The sequence below is a fragment of the Entelurus aequoreus genome, linkage group LG10, assembly GCF_033978785.1.
Source record: "Entelurus aequoreus isolate RoL-2023_Sb linkage group LG10, RoL_Eaeq_v1.1, whole genome shotgun sequence".
Taxonomy (NCBI): domain Eukaryota; kingdom Metazoa; phylum Chordata; class Actinopteri; order Syngnathiformes; family Syngnathidae; genus Entelurus; species Entelurus aequoreus.
The window spans coordinates 76283409-76307326 of record NC_084740.1 but is presented as its reverse complement, the minus strand read 5'-3'; the positions used below and the strand labels follow the sequence as shown (position 1 = coordinate 76307326).

The 23918-nt window shown below is 39.0% G+C and overlaps 1 long non-coding RNA gene across 1 annotated transcript in view; it reads left to right on the top strand.

Moving 5' to 3' along the window:
* Window positions 1–3274: 3274 nt before the first annotated feature.
* The window catches only part of LOC133659053 (uncharacterized), a 193190-nt gene continuing 172546 nt past the window's right edge, over window positions 3275–23918 (top strand). The window contains exon 1 of the long non-coding RNA XR_009827593.1: window positions 3275–3504. This is a non-coding gene — a long non-coding RNA (uncharacterized LOC133659053). The remainder of the gene's footprint in view (window positions 3505–23918) is intronic.

Below are 23918 nucleotides of genomic sequence, written 5' to 3'. Positions count from 1 at the left end.
CAGTTATAGGTTGGTTACGTCACTCATTCATCATTGGTCAGTCTACATGTCAATCATTACACACAACACCAGTCATTGGTCGGTTACTTCACTCAATCTTCATTGGTCAGCCTACTTGAAAATAATTTAACATGGCACCTGCAAGCAGTTGGTAGATGACTTTTTTATTTATTTCAGTCACACTTTATACGTCAATAATTGCACATAACAACCATCATTGGTCGGTTACTTCACTCATTTTTCATTGGTCAGTCAACATGTCAATCATTACACACAACAACAGTCATTGGTAGGTTACTTCACTCATTCTTCATTGGTCAGTCTCCATGTCAGTCATTACACAAACACCAGTTCTTGGTCGGTTACCTCACTCATTCATCATTGGTCAGTCTACACGTCAATCATTACACATAACACCAGTCCTTGATTGGTTACTTCACTCATTCTTCATTGGTCAGATGATGTTAGTCATTACATAAACACCAGTCATTGGTCGGTTACCTCACTCATTCTTCATTGATCAGTCTACATGTCAGTCTTTACACAAACACCAGTCATTGGTCGGTTACCACATTTATTCTTCATTCGTCAGTCTACATGTCAGTCATTACACACAACACTAGTCATTGGTCGGTTACTTCACTCATTCTTCATTGGTCAGTCTACATGTCAAACATTACACACAACACCAGTCATTGGTCGGTTACTTCACTCATTCTTCATTGGTCAGTCTACATGTCAATCATTACACAAACACCAGTCCTTGGTCGGTTACTTCACTCAATCTTCATTGGTCAGTCTACACGTCAATCATTACACAAACACCAGTGATTGGTCGGTTACTTCACTCATTCTTCATTGGTCGGTCTACATGTCAATCATTACACAAACACCAGTCCTTGGTCGGTTACTTCACTCAATCTTCATTGGTCAGTCTACACGTCAATCATTACACACAACACCAGTCATTGGTCGGTTACTTCACTCAATCTTCATTGGTCAGTCTACACGTCAATCATTACACAAACACCAGTCATTGGTCGGTTACTTCACTCATTCTTTGTTGGTCAGTCAACACGTCAATCATTACACAAACACCAGTCATTGGTCGGTTACCTCACTCATTCTTCATTGGTCAGTCAACATGTCAATCATTACATAAACACCAGTTATTGGTTGGTTACGTCACTCATTCATCATTGGTCAGTCTACATATCAATCATTACACACAACACAAGTCATTGGTCGGTTACTTCACTCATTCTTCATTGGTCAGTCTACATGTCAATCATTACACACAACACAAGTCATTGGTTGGTTACCTCACTCATTCTTCATTGGTCAGTGTAGATGTTAGTCATTACATAAACACCAGTCATTGGTTGGTTACTTCACTCATTCTTCATTGGTCAGTCTACATGTCAATCATTACACAAACACCAGTCATTGGTCGGTTACCTCACTCATTCTTCATTGGTCAGTGTAGATGTTAGTCATTACATAAACACCAGTCATTGGTTGGTTACCTCACTCATTCATCATTGGTCAGTCTACATGTCAATCATTACATAAACACCAGTTATTGGTTGGTTACGTCACTCATTCATCATTGGTCAGTGTACATGTCAATCATCACATACAACACCAGTCCTTGGTCGGTTACTTCACTCATTCTTCATTGATCAGTCTACATGTCAGTCTTTACACAAACACCAGTCATTGGTCGGTTACCACATTCATTCTTCATTGGTCAGTCTACATGTCAGTCATTACACACAACACTAGTCATTGGTCGGTTACTTCACTCATTCTTCATTGGTCAGTCAACATGTCAATCATCACACACAACACCAGTCCTTGGTCGGTTACTTCACTCATTGTTCGTTGGTCAGTCTACACGTCAATTATAAGACGGAGCACGAGTTCCCATCACACTCTTTAATCAATGCCTGCTCTGTCTAAAGAACAACAGAGTCCACAAATGGATGTAATGGCTAATATGAATGAGGCTAAATGGATGAAAATAAAACAATTAATTGCTATAAAAGTCAAAGCGCCATTTTAGTTAAGAAAAGAATCACAGAGGCAAAGTTCAGTGGATGCTTTTAATCACTGAACATTCATGCACATTGTTGTGTTTTGGTGTATTTGTGAAGTAATACATAAATGAGTGCACACGCACGCTGCGCTGCCACCCACTAATTATCATGCAAATAAAGCAGCATTGTGGGAATGTTAATCTGTGCCACGTCGCTGGTGAAATTCCCCAAAGTGCTCCGCCATTGTCCACCGTGCAATTAGGGAAGTTACATTCTCACCGTGTCACTTTAATTATTCCCCTTTTTTGGCCTTCACTGACAAGAAATATACCCATGTGGCAGTATAATTATTAGGGATGTCCGATAATGGCCTTTTGCCGATATCTGATATTCCGATATTGTCCAACTCTTAATTACCGATACCAATATCAACCAGTCGTGGAATTAACACATTATTATGCCTAATTTGGACAACCAGGTATGGTGAAGATAAGGTCCTTTTTAAAAAAAATAATAAAATAAGATAAATAAATTAAAAATATTTTCTTGAATAAAAAAGAAAGTAAAACACTATAAAAACAGTTACATAGAAGCTAGTAATGAATGAAAATGAGCAAAATTAAGTGTTAAAGGTTAGTACTATTAGTGGAGCAGCAGCACGCACAATCATGTGTGCTTACGGACTGTATCCCTTGCAGACTGTATTGATATATATTGATATATAATGTAGGAAGCAGAATATTAATAACAGAAAGAAACAACCCTTTTGTGTGAATGAGTGTAAATGGGGGAGGGAGGTTTTTTGGGTTGATGCACTAATTGTAAGTGTATCTTGTGTTTTTTATGTGGATTTAATGTAAAAAAATAAAAATAAAAAAGGCCGATATTATCGGACATCTCTAATAATAATTATTATCATTATTATTATTATTATCATTATTAATGTCTATAACCTTTTTCCAACACATGTTAAGTATAGAAAGCACGACATACTGTCAAGCTAAATCAGTGTATGGGAACTGGTATTGTTGAAAAACGCTTTTAAAAACGTTGTTTTGATCACAAGTAAACACCACTCTTACTGCATTTATAAATAGGCATAAACTGAAATAAACTGAATCTATCTAACGTTGTTGATGTTGATGTCCCTTCGTGTTGTTGCGCCCTCTTTTACCGTTTCCTGTTTTATTTTGTTGAACATCCGCCCCGTGTGGCGACTTTACTTCTGACTTGTTCCAACCACCACACCTGCATGATCTCTGGATCTACTCGACTTTCAATGTGCGAATGACGAGGGTTTAAACCTGTTCGAAGTTGCTACTAAAGCATTACAACGATATTTCCTGGTTATTATTTTGTTATTTTATATGTTTTTTCCCAGTGTTTTTTTCTAAGATTACTCAAATGTAACTTCACTTGACTATGTTTGGACTTCCTCTGGGTTGTGACGCCATTTTGTTTGAAGGTAAGCCTTGTTTTTTTTTATTTCCTGGCAACTGTTTGTGTTTTAGTCCCCACACACTGTGTTTTACCTACACATTTACAACATTCATGGTGTTATTTTGTACAGCTATTTACATTAGTTTATCTGATATATTGTGTTGTTTTGTGATATTGATGCTGGATGAATGTGACCTAATTAGCTACCGGTTAGCTTATTAGCATCTTGAATCATAAGAATCACACACGCTAGTCAAGGATGTAATGATATAAATATTTCATATTCAGGTATAGTTTAATGTGCTCAAAAAGTACACAAACTGTGTTTTTTAATCATGTTGTATTTAAAAGAAAACAGACATTGATTGATTGATTGAGACTTTTATTAGTAGATTGCACAGTACAGTACATATTCCGTACAATTGACCACTAAATGGTAACACCCCAATAAGTTTTTCAACTTTTTTAAGTCGGAGTCCACTTAAATTGATTCATGATACAGATATATAATATCATCATAATACAGTCATCACACAAGATAATCATCAGAGTATATACATTGAATTATTTACATTATTTACAATCCGGGGTGTGGGATGTGCAGGGGGGGGGGGGGGGGGGGGTTAGGTTTGGTTGATATCAACACTTCAGTCATCTACAATTGCATCATCAGAGAAATGGACATTGAAACAGTGTAGGACTGACTTGGTAGGATATGTACAGCAAGTAGTGGACATTTCGAGAGAGAGATATCAGAAAGCATAAGAACAAGTATATACATTTGATTATTTACATTTGATTATTTACAATCCGGGGAGGTGGGATGTGGAAGAGGGAGGGTGTTAGTTTAGGGTTGAAGTTGCCTGGAGGTGTTCTTTTAGTGCGGTTTTGAAGGAGGATAGAGATGCCCTTTCTTTAATACCTGTTGGGAGTGCATTCCATATTGATGTGGCATAGTTAAGACCTTTGTTAGTTCGGAATCTGGGTTTAACGTGGTTAGTGGAGCTCCCCCTGGTGTTGTGGTTATGGCGGTCATTTACGTTAAGGAAGTCGTTTGACATGTACTTCGGTATCAGGGAGGTGTAGCCGATTTTATAGACTAGGCTCAGTGCAAGTTGTTTTACTCTGTCCTCCACCCTGAGCCAGCCCACTTTGGAGAAGTGGGTAGGAGTGAGGTGTGATCTGGGGTGGAGGTCTAGAAGTAATCTGACTAGCTTGTTCTGGGATGTTTGGAGGCTAGATTTGAGGGTTTTGGAGGTGCTAGGGTACCAGGAGGTACATGCGTAATCAAAAAAGGGTTGAATGGGAGTTCCCGCTCGAATCTTCATGGTGCTTTTGTTGACCAGACAGGAGAATCTATAGAGAAATCTCGTTTGTTGGTTGACCTTTTTGATTACCTCACACACAATATACTTGACAAAATAAAGTATTGTTCTAATTTTTAAGAGCCATATTAATGTATTAATGTATGAATAAGTTCATCTTGTGTTTTTTCATTTGTAAATGTTTGTCCTTTTTAATGATAAAAGCAAAATCAGGGTTGCATGTCTCCTGTATGTGACGTCATGTGGTGGTTTTTAAAGTGGAAAGAGAAGTTAAGGTCCCTGCTAGAGTATTGACGTTGGCATTTAAAGGCCTACTGAAAGCCACTACTAGCGACCACGCAGTCTGATAGTTTATATATCAATGATGAAATCTTAACATTGCAACACATGCCAATACGGCCGGGTTAACTTATAAAGTGCCATTTTAAATTTCCCGCGAAACTTCTGGTTGAAAACGTCTATGTATGATGACGTATGCGCGTGACGTCGATGGTTGAAACGGAAGTATTCGGACACATTGTATCCTATACAAAAAGCTCTGTTTTCATCGCAAAATTCCACAGTATTCTGGACATCTGTGTTGGTGAATCTTTTGCAATTTGTTTAATGAACAATGGAGACTGCAAAGAAGAAAGCTGTAGGTGGGATCGGTGTATTAGCGGCCGGCTGCAGCAACACAACCAGGAGGACTTTGTCTTGGATAGCAGACGCGCTATCCGACGCTAGCCGCTGACCGCATCGATGATCGGGTGAAGTCCTTCGTCGCGCCCTCGATCGCTGGAACGCAGGTGAGCACGGGTGTTGATGAGCAGATGAGGGCTGGCGTACAACCTCTGTGACAACCTCCTTCAAATTTTTTAATCAATCAGAAATATCAAACAGCTAAAATGCGCCAAACATGGATAAGTGTTGAGAAAGTGTTTTGCATGTTTCCCATCATCCTTTGTAATGGATTTAAATGGGCGCAGTGTTGACTTTTCTATGCTGATTAGACCTTTTTCATAATATCCACAAACGTCAATGAGCAGGATCTGTTATGTGTGACCATGTTTGTTGAATTTTTGTGCTGGTAAAAAAACAAAACTATTATGCACCATGACTAGAGAAGGTTGTTTGTACTGGGTCATATACACTACCGTTCAAAAGTTTGGGGTCACATTGAAATGTCCTTATTTTTGAAGGAAAAGCACTGTACTTTTCAATGAAGATAACTTTAAACTTGTCTTAACTTTAAAGAAATACACTCTATACATTGCTAATGTGGTAAATGACTATTCTAGCTGCAAATGTCTGCTTTTTGTTGCAATATCTACATAGGTGTATAGAGGCCCATTTCCAGCAACTATCACTCCAGTGTTCTAATGGTACAATGTGTTTGCTCATTGGCTCAGAAGGCTAATTGATGATTAGAAAACCCTTGTGCAATCATGTTCACACATCTGAAAACAGTTCAGCTCGTTACAGAAGCTACAAAACTGACCTTCCTTTGAGTAGATTGAGTTTCTGGAGCATCACATTTGTGGGGTCAATTAAACGCTCAAAATGACCAGAAAAAGAAAACTTTAATCTGAAACTCGACAGTTTATTCTTGTTCTTAGAAATGAAGGCTATTCCACAAAATTGTTTGGGTGACCCCAAACTTTTGAACGGTAGTGTAAGTAAATGGTGTGCACCTATTTACGTTGATTTACAATTAATGGCCACTGACTTGAGTTACTTTTGTTGGCCACCGCATGCCGACAAAATGGCATCTATCCACCGCGCTATGTCAAATTGCTTCTTGGACCCGTGTCAGTTTTTTGGGCCAAATTAAGGATGAGCGGTTTGTAGTTTGGACACTCTTGCACTATAGACAGTGCTGGAGATGTCCAGGCTGGTCAGTCAAGTTGTGCAGATGGCTCAAGTAGTTGATCATGGGTGTTATTTGAAATGACTCGTTTGGCCTAAATGTGCTTTGAAGGGGTTATATATTATGATGTTCTTCCTTGTGGTCAACATAACATGTAATGGTGGTGCTTTGGTCAATATGTCACATAAATTATGTTTTACAGACCCTAAATTATAGGGCTGCAGCTACTGATTAATTTAGTAATCTAGTAATCTATCAATTAGTTTGTTCAATTCATCGAGTCATTGGATTAAAAACACTTTATAGCCTCAATGCATACTTTTGGGGAAATAGTTGAAATAAACAAACTATCTGCTTGCTATAACCATATTTTTTCCCCAATAAATGCACATTATCAAGATTCAAAATTTCACACAAAGTGTTAATGAGCAAAGCTGGTTGTGGTGGTCCAACTTTGTATCCCAGAGGCTCCTCCGCACTCTCCGACCCTTTACAAAGACACACAAAATGATCATTATCATTAAATGTTGCTTGAAGGAGGACTGCTTAACATTCCGAACCCCGTCCTGCTTCATCTCAAAGCTCCGATCAAAGACGTCCTGTTAGAGGACAAGTCGCGTGCGCTGTTTTGTTCTCGCTTTTGCCACTTTGTGTTGATGTTGGGCTCAAAATAAGCAAACGCGCGTAATTAAAAGCGCCTTATAACGAGCAGCGTCATTATCATAACGGCCTGATTTTCCAAAATCACGTCCTTGCAAGGCCCCTGGGTGTGGGCGTCCACCCCCCCGGCCCCCTGTGGCTAACGAGCGCGACCCAGCTCCCTGACACCTCTTTTATTCCTCTCACACTAAACGGAGGCAATGATGAACATGATTATTATTATATAGCCTTGATGTCACAAAGGGCATGCAGATGTACCCTCTTTTAATATTTGATTGTGTTTTTTCATTTGGTCCAATTCATCATTTCACTTTTTCATTTTTCTAACTTTGTGTATTTAAAATGTCCTATTACTGGACCCATGTTTGCCTTTCATGTCCCCTTCCTTGCTTTTCCCAACCCAATTCTGGCCACAGATTGTGCGGGGAAAAAACTTTTGTCCTTCTCGCTTTCTCTTTAACTTTTGCTTGGAACATATTTGCTGCGCTTTACAAATAAAATAACACAATTATCAAAGTTTTTCTGCCCTTTAATTGATGTTTTATGCACAGCAAGAGTAGTTGTTGTCGGGAATACAGTATGCTAGCCTGGTTATGCGGAAGTTTTAAGTGGCCAAAGTTCTTTTGACTGTTATTTTGTCTTTAATGAGGTGGTTCTGAACTCCTGCTTTTAAAGTGTCCGTAGCGTAACTTCCTGTCGTGTTGTTCCATTTTAAAGCCAGAGTAGTAAATCCAGATGAACTTGTCTGACGCTTTTAGACTAGATCCGGCCAATGTAATTCTAAGACTAGATACAACTAATCTAAGACTAGATACAACTAATCTAAGTCTAAGACTAGATCCGACTAATCTAAGTCTAAGACTAGATCCGACTAACCTAAGTCTAAGACTAGATCCAACTAATCTAAGCAGTGTTTCCTATAAACTGCCAAGATACCTGTGGCGGCGGGGGCGTGGCTATGGGCGTGGTCACCATGACATCATCGAGTAATTTGCATAATTTTCTACAATGATAGGATTTTCTCTAAAAAGGCTCAAAAAATGTATACTTACTAATTAATAATAACAGTTTTGTTTTAAACGTCCATCCATCCATCCATCCATCCATCCATTTTACAATATAATTACAACACTTTATGTACATATTTATATACAGATTTGAACAATAAGTTATTCACTGAAATATATTTATTAATTGTGGTTCTTACAAAAAATATATCTTATAAAAATATAAAAGCTAAAATGTCTCTTAAAGCTCTGCCCCTTTAATTAGTGCATACTAAATAATTTAACTTTAGCCTACTACTACAACCATATTATTTACCAGCAACATAAAGTGAAACAGAGGCAGAGGTGTCCTGCCACAGTCAGTAACAAATAAACAGAAAACAGTAGTGGTGGTAGATAGACACAAAGCCTCATCAAACATCTGATCCACTGAACAAAGAGCTCCAAAAATCTTGATCCTACACTTCTCTTTTGTAAAGTAAATCTGAACAGCTGATATGGGCATCTACATCAACTATATGATTTGCCTGAGAAGCTGGACAGGACAAAAAATAAAAAATAAAAATAAAAATATATATATTTGTTGCGGCCTTAATTCTGTCGTGGCGGGCCGCCACAAATAAATGAATGTGTGGGAAACACTGCTAAGTCTAAGACTAGATCCGACCAATCGAAGTCTAAGACTAAATCCGACCAATCTAAGTCTAAGACTAGATCTGACCAATCTAAGTCTAAGACTAAATCTGACCAATTCAAGTTAAATTAAAGTCTAAACTTAAATAAAAAATGTAAATTAAAGTCTAAACTTAAATTAAAGTCTAGACTTTAAATGGGTGCAGTGTTTACTTTTCTATGCTGATTAGACATTTTTTATAATATCCACAAATGTCAGCAAGATGTGTTATGCGTGATCGTGTTTGTTTGATTTTTTGTGCTGGTAGAATTTTTTTTCTGCATCATGACCAGGAAAGGTTGTTTGTACTGGGTCATATAAGTAAATGCTGTGCACATATTTACATTGATTTACAATTAATGGCCACTGACTTGAGTTACTTTTGTTGGACACCGCATGCCGACAAAATGGCATCTAATCCATGGCAGCTGTCAAATTGCTTCTTGGACCTGTGCCAGTTTTGCGGGCCAAATTGAAGACGAGTGGCCCACGGTCCGTAGTTTGGACACCCTTGCACTATAGACAGTGCTGGAGATGTCCAGGCTGGTCAGTCAATTTGTGCAGTTGGTTCAAGTAGTTGATCATGGGTGTTATTGGAAAGAACTCGTTTTGCCTATACGTGCTTTAAAGGGGTTATATTATGATTTTCTTCCTTGTGGTCTACATAACATGTAATGGTGGGGCTTTGGTCAAAATGTTGCATAGATTATGTTTTACAGACCCTAAATTATAGGGCTACAGCTACCGATTAATTTAGTAACCTAGTAATCTATCAATTAGTTTGTTCAATTCATCGAGTAGTTGGATTAAAAACACTTTATAGCCTCAATGCATACTTTTGGGGAAATAGTTTAAATAAAACAAACTATCTGCTTGCTATAACCATGTTTTTTTCCCAATAAATGCACATTATCAAGATTAAAATTGCAATTTAGACATGTGTATTAATTAGGGGTGTAACGGTACGTGTATTTGTATTGAACCGTTTCGGTACGGGGGTTTCGGTTCGGTTCGGAGGTGTACCGAACGAGTTTCCACACGTACATATTAAGTAGCCGCCTCCGCTTCCTTCTGCCTCTGTTTCTGTCAGTACTCTACACAGCACCCAGCATTGTCCCACCAACAAAACCATCTGATTGGTTACAAACAGAGCGGTAACAGCCAATCAGCAGTGCGTATTCAGAGCGGGTAACAGCCAATCAGCAGTGCGTATTCAGAGCACATGTAGTCAGTGCTTAGCGTTTAGCAGGTAAGCATCAGGCAGCGGACTCTCCCCAAATGATAATAAACACCTCCCAGTCAACTACTAGTAACATCACTATGAGCCCGTTGACCTTCTAGAAATATAAAAGGCAGCTCAGCTCGCTTGCAGTCCTGGCTTGAGGTGAAGGCTAATTCGCTTTTAGCATAACGTTACCTCATTTTGTGGTGTGTGTGTGTGTGTGTGTGTGTGTGTGTGTGTGTGTGTGTGTGTGTGTGTGTGTGTGTGTTACGGACAGCAAAGCCCTGTCTGTCTTGTTATTTCACTTTACCTTTTTCTGTGTTGATTGAGCTGTGTTGAAGCAGCAAAAAAGGACATTATGTTAAAATAAGAGTTTCTGTCTCTGATAGTTGATATAATAATGTAAGTGCATCATTAAGCCTACATGAACTCCATGGTGTTCAGGGATGAATAGTCTCTCCTATTGCTATTGTACCATTTTTTCAGCTATAGTTACATTAATCATTAGTAATGCAGCAGCCTAGTTTTGAATGGCAGGGTCCCTGCTATCACATGTTGATAACAATATAACATATACATAATAAAAATCAACTACAGGCTTCCCAAATGCTGTAATAAATTAAGCATGATGAGTTGACTTGAAACTGTTTAATGTTGCACTTTTTATATGTAGAAGAAAAGTGTTGTCATTTTATTTAATCTGAGCGTCAACTTGAGGCAGTTTAATGTTGATTAACGTGGGCAGAATTATTATAGTGTTCCCAATGTTAAAAGGATAAAGCCATTGTTTACAAATTTGGTAAATAAATAACCAAAACATTTATATTTTGTTGTTTTCTTACTGTACCGAAAATGAACCGAACCGTGACCTCTAAACCGAGGTACGTACCGAACCGAAATTTTTGTGTACTGTTACACCCCTAGTATCCAGGAGAGTCTTGATACCAATGTCCTTGACCGAGCCACACACAAAGAAGTTGTACGCCTCCATGATTTTCCAAGTTTCCATCTGTTTTGTTGTGTAGAATGGCGTCTGGAGCACAATAGTTTGATATGTCTAAGAATGCGAGAGACAACATACAGGGATCTATTTCATTGAATATTTAGATTGTTTGCTCGTATCTGCTTTTTGCTAGAAGATTTAAGCCTCTTTTGTACTGCGCTGCTTGCTGTACAACAGCCATCTTAGCTTGTTTGACCACCACTGGTTCTTACCTCCATGAAGGAATTCAAGCAATACTGTATTTGCAGGGACAGGAACACTGCTGTACTGTACTGTACTACTGTATGTTGTCAGGGACGACGCAAAGCCCTGTAACTGTACGTTCAGTCAAAGCAGCCATTAGTCTGATTAACATCAATTGTAGCGTTTCGTCTCACAACTGACATTGACCGGGGGTTTAATTCTGCGCTGCCGTCGACGTCGGCGAGGTCAGCGGCGACTTTCATCAGACACAAAGCGCTAATTGTGTTGCCATTTTTCTAAAACTTCAAGTAAGTAACTTAAAGTGCTCCGTGTCACTCTCATTGGTTCTTAAAGCTTAATCAGTCAGCTGTGAGCAAAGCGCTTGATTGCACACGACAGGGGACCAACGTGAGAATGAACATGGTACTATGTGCTAGGAGACCCCCTTCCCTTTGGCAGACGCACAAAGGGAATCTTAATAAGTAAGCTGAGACGGTCACAATGCTGTTGATTCCCTCTCGGGCTTTCACAAGGACGAGTGTTGTGAGAACCTGCCGCTCGCCTTTTTAAAGATGATTGCATGCTCCAGTTAAACGACACAAGACTCTCAAACCTTACCTTGCAACTTTCTACTACGCCTAGGCATTATGGTCTAAAATAAAATCTATTTTTAAGAAATCAATGAATACAACAGCTTGAGATAATTCATAACAAGTTTCACTTTTAGTTGATCAAAAATGAGTAGTTTGAAATAGTGCTGGGCAGATAAAAATGTATCACTGTATATTGCGATTGACGTGTATTTATATCAATATAAATTGCATTCCATAAAATGTTCGATAAATATACACTATATTGCCAATAAGTATTTGGCCACCCATCCAAATGATGAGAATCAGGTGCCCTAATTACTTGGCCCGGTGTATAAAATCAAGCACTTAGGCATGGAGACTCTTTCTACAAACATTTGTGAAAGAATGGGCCGCTGTCAGTAGGGATGATGTTTGATAAGAAATTATCGAGTTCGAGCCTATTATCGAATCCTCTTATCGAACCGATTCCTTATCGATTCTCTTATCGAGTCCAGATAGGTTGTTGTATATGGAAAAAAAACCCACAATATTTGGTATAACAAAAGCTCACTTTTATTATATAAGAAAAAAATAAAATATAATAAATAAATAAATATTGACTGTTACCCCCCTAAAAAAATAAAATAAAATAAATAAATATTGACTGTTGTTACCCAAAGTATATTAAGTGGGATTTTTCAGGAAAAAAAATATATACAGTAACACAAAAACAACCTGTCTCTGTGATCACTATAGGTGTATAAATAATAATATAGTGTTAAATAAAATCAGTCCCTTGGGCACAAAACTGAAAATAATGCATCTCTCCAAAAAGTGCACTTCTGCTGCTATTTGACATAACTGTTTGTTATGATGCATTGACATTTTTGCACTTTATTTCTTTATTGAAAGAAAATTCTATGAAGAGAAAAGTTGTTTGCAAATGTGGTTACAATGCTAAAAAATGAAAAGTTAAAGCTAAGAAAAGAAATACAATTTATTGAGTTAAAATCTTTCTTTATAGGGGGAAAGATGTGATGTTATGAGCTAGGGTATATAACAACTACACTACCCAGCATGCAACGGGAGTGACGAGCATGCGCGGTAGCCCCGAAAAGTGTTGTTGCATGTCGTCACCAAGCAGCTAAGAATGAGGTTATGAGCACGCTGTGAAAGTAAACGTCAAGAACTCAGCCAACACGCCTCGTCTGCATTATTTATAATTAGACAGACAACACATATACAGTGTGATTTTGTTTTGTTTACAAGGAAAGAAAAACAAAAGTTAAAAAAGGGAGATGTGTTGTGTATATGTATGTGCTGCGGTTGTTTTAAGAACGTTGCGCCAGCTGCCGTAAAGGAGGTGCGTTGCTAGCCTGGTTGCTATGTTTCCGGTTGGTCGTAAAAGTGTTCGTCATGTATTTGTACCCTGCTCAAATCTCTCAGTAAAGTTATTCATTTGATTATACCTTTTGTTTTGAACTTTATTGCACCTTGGAGCACGGTCCATTGTTTTTCCTGCTTTCCCTATCTGCGCCTAATGACTGAGCTACGTGACGTCATTTCTTGTGATGTCTCAAGGGGCATTCTGGTCGGGACGGGATTCGTCCCGAGGGATTCGAATAAAGAACCAACTTTTTTTCTTTACTATAGTGGTCTCGATAACGGGTACCGGTTCTCAAAAAGGGATTCGAGTCCGAGGACTCTGTTCTTTTCTTATCGAACAACCGGGAAAACCGGTTTCGAGTATCATCCCTAGCTGTCAGTGATTTCCAGCGTGGAACTGTCATAGGATGCTACCTGTGCAACAAATCCAGTCGTGAAATTTCCTCGCTCCTAAATATTCCAAAGTCATCTTTATTATAAGAAAAGGGAAGAGTTTGGGAACAACAGCAAGTCAGCCACCAAGTGGTAGGCCACGTAAACTGACAGAGAGGGGTCAGCGGATGCTGAAGCGCATAGTGCAAAGACTTTCTGCACAGTCAGTTGCTACAGAGCTCCAAACTTCATGTGACCTTCCAATTAGCCCACGTACAGTACGCAGAGAGCTTCATGGAATGGGTTTCCATGGCCGAGCAGCTGCATCTAAGCCATACATCACCTAGTCCAATGCAAAGCGTGGGATGCAGTGGTGTAAAGCACGTCGCCACTGGACTTTAGAGCAGTGGAGACGCCTTCTCTGGAGTGATGAATCACGCTTTTCCATCTGGAAATCTGATGGACCAGTCTGTTTTTTAATTGCTATTGTTACTTAAATGTTATGTTGTTACTATTACTTTACTTGTTATGGTTAATTTGTTAGTAATTTATATCCGTTTTGTAACTATATTCAAAGTTGAGTTTTGGTGGTACAATAAATACTTATGTTTTAAAATTGATAAATTGACAAAAAAAATAGCAGTCAAGTAAACACCGGAGCAGTGACTGCAACGTACAAAGGCGCAGGACTACATTTGGCCAAATGGTGGGGTCTATCAGAGGCATCCAGTCAGGGAACAGGCTGCCAGCCCATGTCAGAAACGGTGACACCTATTTAACATTTAAAACTGCACTGAAACAGTGGTTGAAAACTAATCAGACATGCAGGCACAATTAGATTATTCACTTTTTGTTTTGTTTTGTTTTATTTTTTTGTCCATGGTCTCCGCTTATGGTATGCTCGTAATGTCTTGTGATTTATATATTCTTTTGTATCATGACCTGTTGAATTTTTACTGTATTAACCTTAGGGGTGTAACGGTATACAAAAATTTCGGTTCAGTACGTACCTCGGTTTAGAAGTCACGGTTCGGTTCATTTTCGGTACAGTAAGAAAACAACAAAATTTGCAAAATCTTCCACCAAAAACATTTTTCTGAGTGGAATATTTGATGTGAAGTAATGGGAACCCTGGATAGGTCAATAATTCATAATAACATTGATTTTGATTCAATATTATGTTTTGAGCAATGACAGTTTGAAAGAGAAAAAAAAACAGCTTTGTTTTATTAGTCAACATTGCAACTTTTTCTAAATTACATTTAACCTTTAAGCTTTTTTATGTCACATTTGTTATGTTTTTGTTTATTTTAGTAGTATTTTTAGAATGTGCCGTGGGCCTTTAAAACATTAGCTGTGGGCCGCAAATGGCCTCCGGGGCACACTTTTGACACCCCTGCTATAAATAATAAAAAATTAAATGTGATAAATCTATGGATAAAAAGCAGAGCCTGGCGACGCATGCGCGTTTATCATAACTCTCTCTCTCTCTCTCTGTCTCTGCCCCTCCCTCACCAATGCTGCTGCGTGCACAATTTGTTTTGTTTTTAACCCCTTCTTAACCCTGAACGTACATTGAAAATACATGCAACCCTAACTCAAAATGCCGGACATTTGAGGCATTTAAGAAACTCCGCCCTGACAGCTCCGCAAAAGAGGACATGTCCGGTGAAAAGAGGACGTATGGTCAGTCTATCCTAGCCCGTTAGCTGCTAGCATGCCGTGTGTTGTGCCTCGGTGTGCATTGTTTACACAACGTACGTTACGCTACTTAATATGTCCGTGTGGAAACTCGTTCGGTACACCTCCGAACCGAACCGACACCCCCCGTACCGAAACGGTTCAATACAAATACACGTACCGTTTCACCCCTAATTAACCTGCTTTAGGACAACGGAGGAAAATTAGCTATTGTGCTATAACTTCGGTATATTTACATTGTTGCTCTATGTTGATGAATATGCATTGTCCTAATTCAAATAAATAAATAATCCTGTAATTAATTGTGAATGCAATATTAATCAAAATAATCCTGCTTATTATTTTTTGCCATAATCGTCCAGCCCTATCAAAAGCCAGTACAGTATGCGTTAAAAAACACATATTTAAAAGAAACATGCTAAATGTAAGTCATAGCATCTCATAAGCAACAATTATTGAATCAATTTAATTAAAAATAAAGAAGACTGAAGCCAAGCTCACAACACCTTCCTTTATGATGTAATCAAAGTCAAACCTAACGTTTACTTTGTTAGCAGGGTAGTCACACACACACACACACACACACACACACACACACACACACACACACACACACACACACACGCGTTAAAACTTGCACTAAGTGACAGAAGCGTGAATTCAGGCGGCCATAAAAAAAGCTTCTAAACGCTGCACGCGCTCTGCTACACAAATATGTATCAAACCGCCACAACTCTCGGAGGTGTGTACTGTAGCTGTACGCCCAAGGAGAGCGAGCGAGTCTTCTCGATGTCACCGCATTTCATCAGAAATACCCCAGACTCGCCGTCTGTCTGAAGCAAAATAGCTCGACTTTATCTCTCGGCAGCCGAGGCGGAGCGGCACGAGGCCTAATAAGTGCTCGCTAAATGTGCTAAGCTGCTTTGTAGCTGTATTTTTTTTTTTTTTGTACTATTCTTTTCTTCCACCCGAGTGATTACTGACTGCAGGCAATGTGTGCTTTCTGTTCCGTGTAACAGCGCAGAGCAGTGCAAATAGAGTTCTTTCTCAATTGGTCCCTTGGTGTCATGCTGGAAAGGATACTTGGACACCAGACAAAGACAAAAAAATATATTTTTTTTTAAAGGCTTGAAACACTCAAATGGCAGCAAGCACTCTTGAAGAGGTTGAATTTAGTGTTTCTAAGGAAGCTGGGATTCAAAGCGCTGCTGTGTAACACTCGGGGAAAATTCATCTTCAAGTACCTGTGCTCAGGTCAAAACCACGATTAGGAAATGTTGCCAAATCATGTCTGACATGTCAGTCATGGGTACGGCTTTGCTTTGTCTACACAAAAAGCATCTGTATGGTGTAAGAACACATCTGTCTATGCCTAAGTCCTGGGACATTTCTCACCATAAATCCTCTCTGCACATTCTAGTCAATCAGAGAAAGTACTGTGTTATCCGAAATAGAATTTTTTTCATATTCAGGTCTACAGATTTGTACAGACTAGGGATGCAACGGTAAACGGTATTAAGGATAACCGCTGCAAAACTTCTAATGGTTAGTATTACCGTTTCAGATTAAAATGATTAAAACAACCGTGATTGATAACTGCACTTTGATGAATTCACTGACTGAATGGCGCCAGCTCGCTAGCTTAAATGCTAACATGAAAACAAGAGACGATAATGTCTTTCCCCATTCAGAAAAGACATAGCCCAATCTAAACTTATATAAACACATTGCTGTCTGAGCAACTAAGATATTAAAGTGTGGACATTGAACCTACAAGCTGTGCTCTCTTAGAATAGAGTGATCGTTCTATTGTCAGAGGAATACAAGACACAGGTGTTTTTACGATGCGTTCAAGGACCGCTGAACTGAGTACGATGCCAGAAATAATGAATAACAGATTCTTTTTTTGCTACGCACTGTTCATTTAAATAAATCTTAAAATGCTACAGTATAAAACAATATTCAAAACAATAAAGCCATTAAAACAGATACAAAATTAAGACTAAGACACTATCAGTGAGGCATAAAAGACACAAAACATGAAAAATTGTGGCTTTTCTACCAGTGTCTATTTTAGTTTTGAAAATACCATGGTCAAAATATTTCACTCTGTGTATAAGTACTTTTTGAGCACTTTTTTTTCATATCACATTAAACATGATATGACATTTTCATATCGTTACATTCTTAGTACAGACCAATAGGGATGGGCGATATGGCCTTTTTTTAATATCTCGATATTTTTAGGCCATATCGCGATACACGATATACCGTAATTTCCGGACTATAAGCCGCTACTTTTTCCCCTCGTTCTGGTCCCTGCGGCTTATACAAGGGTGCGGCTTATTTGCGGCCTGTTCTTCTCCGACACCGACGAAGAGGATTTCGGTGGTTTTAGTACGCAGGAGGAAGACGATGACACAATGATTAAAGACTGACTTTTCATATACCGGTAGGCTGGTTATTTTGATAACGTACAGGCGAGCACTTTGTATTACTTGCACCGTTGTATTATTTGTACTCTGCACGAATGCTGTTCGCCATGTCAAAGATGTGAAAATTTGATTGAATGATTGAAAGATTTATTGTTAATAAATGGGACACTTTGCGTTCCCAAACAGTCATCTCTTTCCCGACAATCCCCTCCGTGGTAGCAGGAACCCCTATATACTACGGTAATTACACATGAAAACCCTGCGGCTTATAGTCGGGTGCGGCTTATATATGGAGCAATCTGTATTTTCCCCTAAATTTAGCTGGTGCGGCTTATAGTCAGGTGCGGCTTATAGTCCAGAAATTACGGTATATCTCGATATTTTGCCTTAGCCTTGAATTAACACTTGATGCATATAATCACAGCAGTATGATGATTCTATGTGTCTACATTAAAACATTCTTGTTCATACTGCATAAATATATGCTCATTTTAAACTTTCAGGCAGAGAAGGAAATCACAGCTAAGTCAATTTACCAAAAGTGTATTTATTAAACAGTTATTAAGCAGTGGCACAAACATTCATGTCATTTCCAAAACAGAAAGTGCAAGATAGTCAGAGACATTTTAAAACAAGCTATTAGTGCACTTTTGTGCATGATGTCACTAAGATGACTTATCAAAACAACACTAAATTAAAGTGCACCTTTTGTACAGAGCGCCACTACAATAGTTTAAAAATATTATGTCACACAAGATATTTCAATAAGTGTCAAATAAAAATGAGCTGCATAATAGGAAATCAAATAGTGTATGTCCTTCGCTATGTGGTAGGTTCCTGCGGACATTATCTCCTTTTGTCGTGGACTCTTTTTTTCATACGTGTTGATCTGGAAATGTTTGCCTCTGCATTTTGATGGTGTGGGCGTGTGGCACCGAACGGAGATGTTGACATGCGGAGTAAGCACTCTTGATTCTCTAGCGGGTGACTTTTCAAATGATGCTACATATTAGCAGTAATGCTACTTTTTGTAGAAACGCTTTTGCCCCACACTTGACAAATTACGGTGGTCTCTTCGACATATTCCCACTTGAAGCCAAACCACCGCCAGACGATGGACCCCCTGCTGTTTTTCTTGGGAATTATTTCTTCCTTCATTTGTCACCAGATTCGCACCTTCTTTCTCTCGTATTACCACAGCTAACTTTAGCCATGCTGCTCCCTCTCTGCGCCGCGAGGGCGTATACGTATGTGACGTATGACGTGACAGTATGTGACGTATGTAAGAATGTGCGCTTGCTGTCTGTGAGAAGGAGAGACAAGAAAGAGTGATACAAGCCTGTAGTGTAATGCCAGCAGCTAAAAGCAACTGCGTGAGAACGTATACTCCGATATCACGATATAGTCATTTTCTATATCGCACAGAGACAAACCCGCGATATATCGCGTATATCGATATATCGCCCAGCCCTACAGACCAACAGAAGTTTTTCTTCCTGTCACTCATGTACAGTAGTGACCCGCTGGAATGAAACGTGTTGCAACAATTTGTTGGCAAGTTAGCAAACCGAGGAGTTAAGCTGCTATTTTAAAGACAATTGAGGTTCATAAAACAGATAAAAATATGCCTTTTTCCTTGCATGGTAATCTACTACCAGTAGGGCTGGGCGATATATCGATATATCGCGGGTTTGTCTCTGTGCGATATAGAAAATGACTATATCGTGATATTCGAGTGTACGTTCTCACGCAGTTGCTTTTAGCTGCGGGGCATTAAACTGCATGCGTTTCTCACTCTTTCTTGTCTCTCCTTCTCACAGAGACTTAAAACAAGCGCACCTTCTTACATACGTCACATACTGTCACGTCATACGTCACACGCTCCCGCGGAGCAGACAGGTAGTAACATGGTAACGTAAGCTGTGATGCTAACGGTGTGGTTTGAGTGGTAATACGAGAGAAAGAAGGGGCGAATCTGGTAACAAATGGAGGAATAATTAATTCCCCAGAAAAACAGCACGGGGTCCATTGTCTGACGGTGGTTTGGCTTCAAGCCGGAATATGTCTTTACATGTCAACATCTCCGTTCGGTGCCACACCAACTAAATGCCGAAGCAACTATTTCTACATCAACACCGTAGGACATATACTATTTGATATGCAGCTCATTTTTATGTGACACGTATTGAAATATCTTGTGTGACATCATGTTTTAAACTATTGTAGTGGTGTTCTGTACAAAAAGTGCACTTTAATTTAGTCATGTTAGTGACACCATGCACAAAAGTGCACTAATAACTTGTTTTAAATTGTCTCTGACAATCTTGCACTTTCTGTTTTGGAAATGACATGAATGTTTGTGTCACTGCTTAATAACTGTTTAATAAATACGTGTACAGCTCTGGTAATGGGTACATTCGCAGCCACCTGCACAAATGTACTTCAAAATGTAACAATCAAAATAAATATGACTTTTTTTTTGTTTACTAGGGCATGCATAAATAATATGCATTAGTTTGACCATTTAAAATCAACGATAATAAAAAGGAGATGCTTGGAAATAGCATAAAAATGCCCCAAAAACTTGGAAAAACGTGATTCATAGCGTTACTTTTTGGTGTAACCATCATGAGCGTTCTGTTCAGGTATATTTATTTTATATTTTGAAAAATCATCATATTTATGTATTACTAAATTTAAAAACACTACCGTTCAAAAGTTTGGGGTCACATTGAAATGTCCTTATTTTTGAAGGAAAAGCACTGTACTTTTCAATGAAGATAACTTTAAACTAGTCTTAACTTTAAAGAAATACACTCTATACATTGCTAATGTGGTAAATGACTATTCTAGCTGCAAATGTCTGGTTTTTGGTGCAATATCTACATAGGTGTATAGAGGCCCATTTCCAGCAACTATCACTCCAGTGTTCTAATGGTACAATGTGTTTGCTCATTGGCTCAGAAGGCTAATTGATGATTAGAAAACCCTTGTGCAATCATGTTCACACATCTGAAAACACTTTAGCTCGTTACAGAAGCTACAAAACTGACCTTCCTTTGAGCAGATTGAGTTTCTGGAGCATCACATTTATGGGGTCAATTAAACGCTCAAAATGGCCAGAAAAAGAGAACTTTCATCTGAAACTCGACCGTCTATTCTTGTTCTTAGAAATGAAGGCTATTCCACAAAATTGTTTGGGTGACCCCAAACTTTTGAACGGTAGTGTAGGTATTGATCAATCTTTAAGCTGTGTGTATTTGATTTCAGTTTGCTTTTGCAATCTCATTTAGAATTGTAGTTGAAACTTTTACAACCTTGTGTTGCGCTCATGATGGCGTAACCAAACTAGATTTCATTTCATGATCTTATTTTGAATATTTATTCCCTTTTTTACATTTAGTATATTTAAATATTCATTTATAAACATTGAATACATTTCAAATATCAATAAAATGCAATTGCCTTCATCTTATAGGGTAATGTTTAGTTACACCAAGTCATGAGCGTAACACTAAGCTTCATCACTTTGACTTGTAATATCTCTAATTCTGGTGGTGTTTTATGCTTTTTTCTTTTTGGAACATGTACTATAAAAATTATGTTTCTAGCAATACTTTAATTTTGCATTTGAAAGTAACACTCCGATGTCCATTAGTGGAGCTGTACACACACAGTTTTGGTAAATTGACTTAGTTGTGATTTCCCTCTCTGCATGAAAGTTTAAAATGAGCATATATTTATGCAGTATGAACAAGAATGTTTTAATGTAGACACATAGAATCATCAAACTGCTGTGATTATATGCATCATGTGTTCATTCAAGGCTAAGGCAAAATATCCAGATATATATCGTGTATCGCGATATGGCCTAAAAATATCGAGATATTAAAAAAAGGGCTTGGCGATATGGCCTAACTCCCAGTGGTTCCACCGATATTGGAAAGGTGATTTTTTAAAAAAAACGTTCCTCTTCTAAAAACGCATCTTGAAAAACCAAAGTCGCCTTTAATTTGTGTCAATATTCCAAGCATAAAATCCATATATAATTAAAGCTGCAAGCAGCGTTGGTCGGGTCCGCATTTTGGCAGGTGCTAGTCCTAGGTGTCCCAATACTTTTGTCCAGTGGTAGTCCTGAGTGAGACCTACATAGAGGTTTTTGTTTCGTGTCTCTACGATATTCGTACTGGGAGTTAGAGGAAGTTGTGTCTGTGTCTTTTTCCTAGGTGTCGCGGCACAGTGGTTGTTTTCTTTGAAGGCGCGTAAAATCACAGCAGCGGAGCAACTTTAGTGCTGCGGGTCTTTGAAGGCACGTAAAATCAAAACGGTAGCACGTATCAAAACTCTTTCTTCAACTTTTAATCAGAAGGGTTCAATCTCTCTCCTGTAGCAGTTTGAAGCCGAAACGACAAACACGCTCAGAGGAGATAACGTTTGATGTTTGGTGACCGGTTGTAACAAAAATTTAGTTTTGAAGGAGGAATAGCAAACTTCCTGTTGATTTTTGCTGAAGGATGTCAATATATGAAATGTAGGTCTAGGCAAGACCTACATAGAGGTATTGGTTTCATGTCTCTAAGACGTTCCTACCGGACGTTACAAGCAGTTTTGTCTGAGTTTTCCTCTGAGGAGCAGTTTTGTCTCTGTTTTATTCAAAAATTATGTAGAGCGCAATTTTGAGTTTTGGGGTTCGTTTTTTTTTTAGATCGCAATTTCCACCAGTCCCGATGTGTGTGAGAAGTTTGGTGAGTTTTGAAGTATTTTAAGGGGGTCAAATTACAGGTCAAAAAGCAAAAATGAGTGTTTTTAGTCATTTTTAGTCTTGAACGGGGAATTGCCAACTTCCTGTTAATTTTTGCCCGAAGAAATAAATTAATGAAAAGTAAGTCTAAGTAAGACCTACATAGAGCTTATTGTTTCATGTTTCTACGACATTCGTACTGGGAGTTAGAGGCAGTTTTCTTCCTGTGATTTTTGGGGTTTGGTTTTTTTACCAAAGAGTTTTGTTCGCGTTTTTTTATGTGTGCGAAAAATTTGGTGAGTTTTGAAGCATGTTAAGGGGGGCAAAGTAGTCCGCAAAGCTGCGGAATAATAATAAAGAATAATAAAACCTTACAAATTCAATAGGGTCCTTTCGTCCCATTGCAAAAGGACTCCCTCTGGGATTTCTTTGACAATGGTCCTGTGCGGACCCTAAAAATGTTGTGCACTGAGAAATGTGAAATATAGAGCAAAAAGCAAACATTAAGGGTTTTTAAAAGTGTTTTTGTTAAGAGAACCTGAGCGTTCCAATCTCTGGTGCTCTCTCACAGACAATGAGGCACTTATGAGCCTCTCTCACTTTCTTTTTCCCCAAACGCGGTCCACTCGGGCCAGCTGGCGGCTCGCAGGGCCAAAGAGATGAAAAGGCGCTCTCCGCAGCTCGCCCGAGTGGTACTGAGGGAACCTTTTAAAGCGGCAGAGTTGCTGCAGTGAGTGCAAACACGGCCGAGGCTCGGGCTGATGTCATGTCCCAGCTGTTGCCTCCATCACATCGCCGCCTCTAAAGTGAGTCTCGGAGCATTCCACGCAAAACATGCGCTCGCTCAGTGAGGTGGCGATGGGGGGATTTTTTATTTTTATTTTTTTTGATGCGCCGCGCCTCTGCCGGCACCCTTGCGGCCCGGCTGCCAACTAGCAGGTCTCCAAAGGCCTGCCGGTTTAAAAAGGGCCGGGCTCAATCAGCACATGCTTAGACAGGCGATGACTTGGCTCCCTTGTCGTCGTTAAGTCTATCAGTGTTGCCTTGTTTCGTCCTCCATTTTCCATCCTTATGAACAGGCGGCACTCCCATGCAGCTGTTGGGAGCTTGTACCTGATGTCATCTTAATAGTACCCTAACCCCCCCGCCACCCCTCTGTTTAACATCCTTCTCTCAGCATGTGTGCCTTTTAAGCATTTTTCTTTGATGACATCTTCCTTGCGTTTTTTTCCCCTTGACGATTGACCTCTCCCTTTTCTCCCGGCACCTCCATGTGATCGAGGACCGTTTTATATCGGCACCCGAAAAGT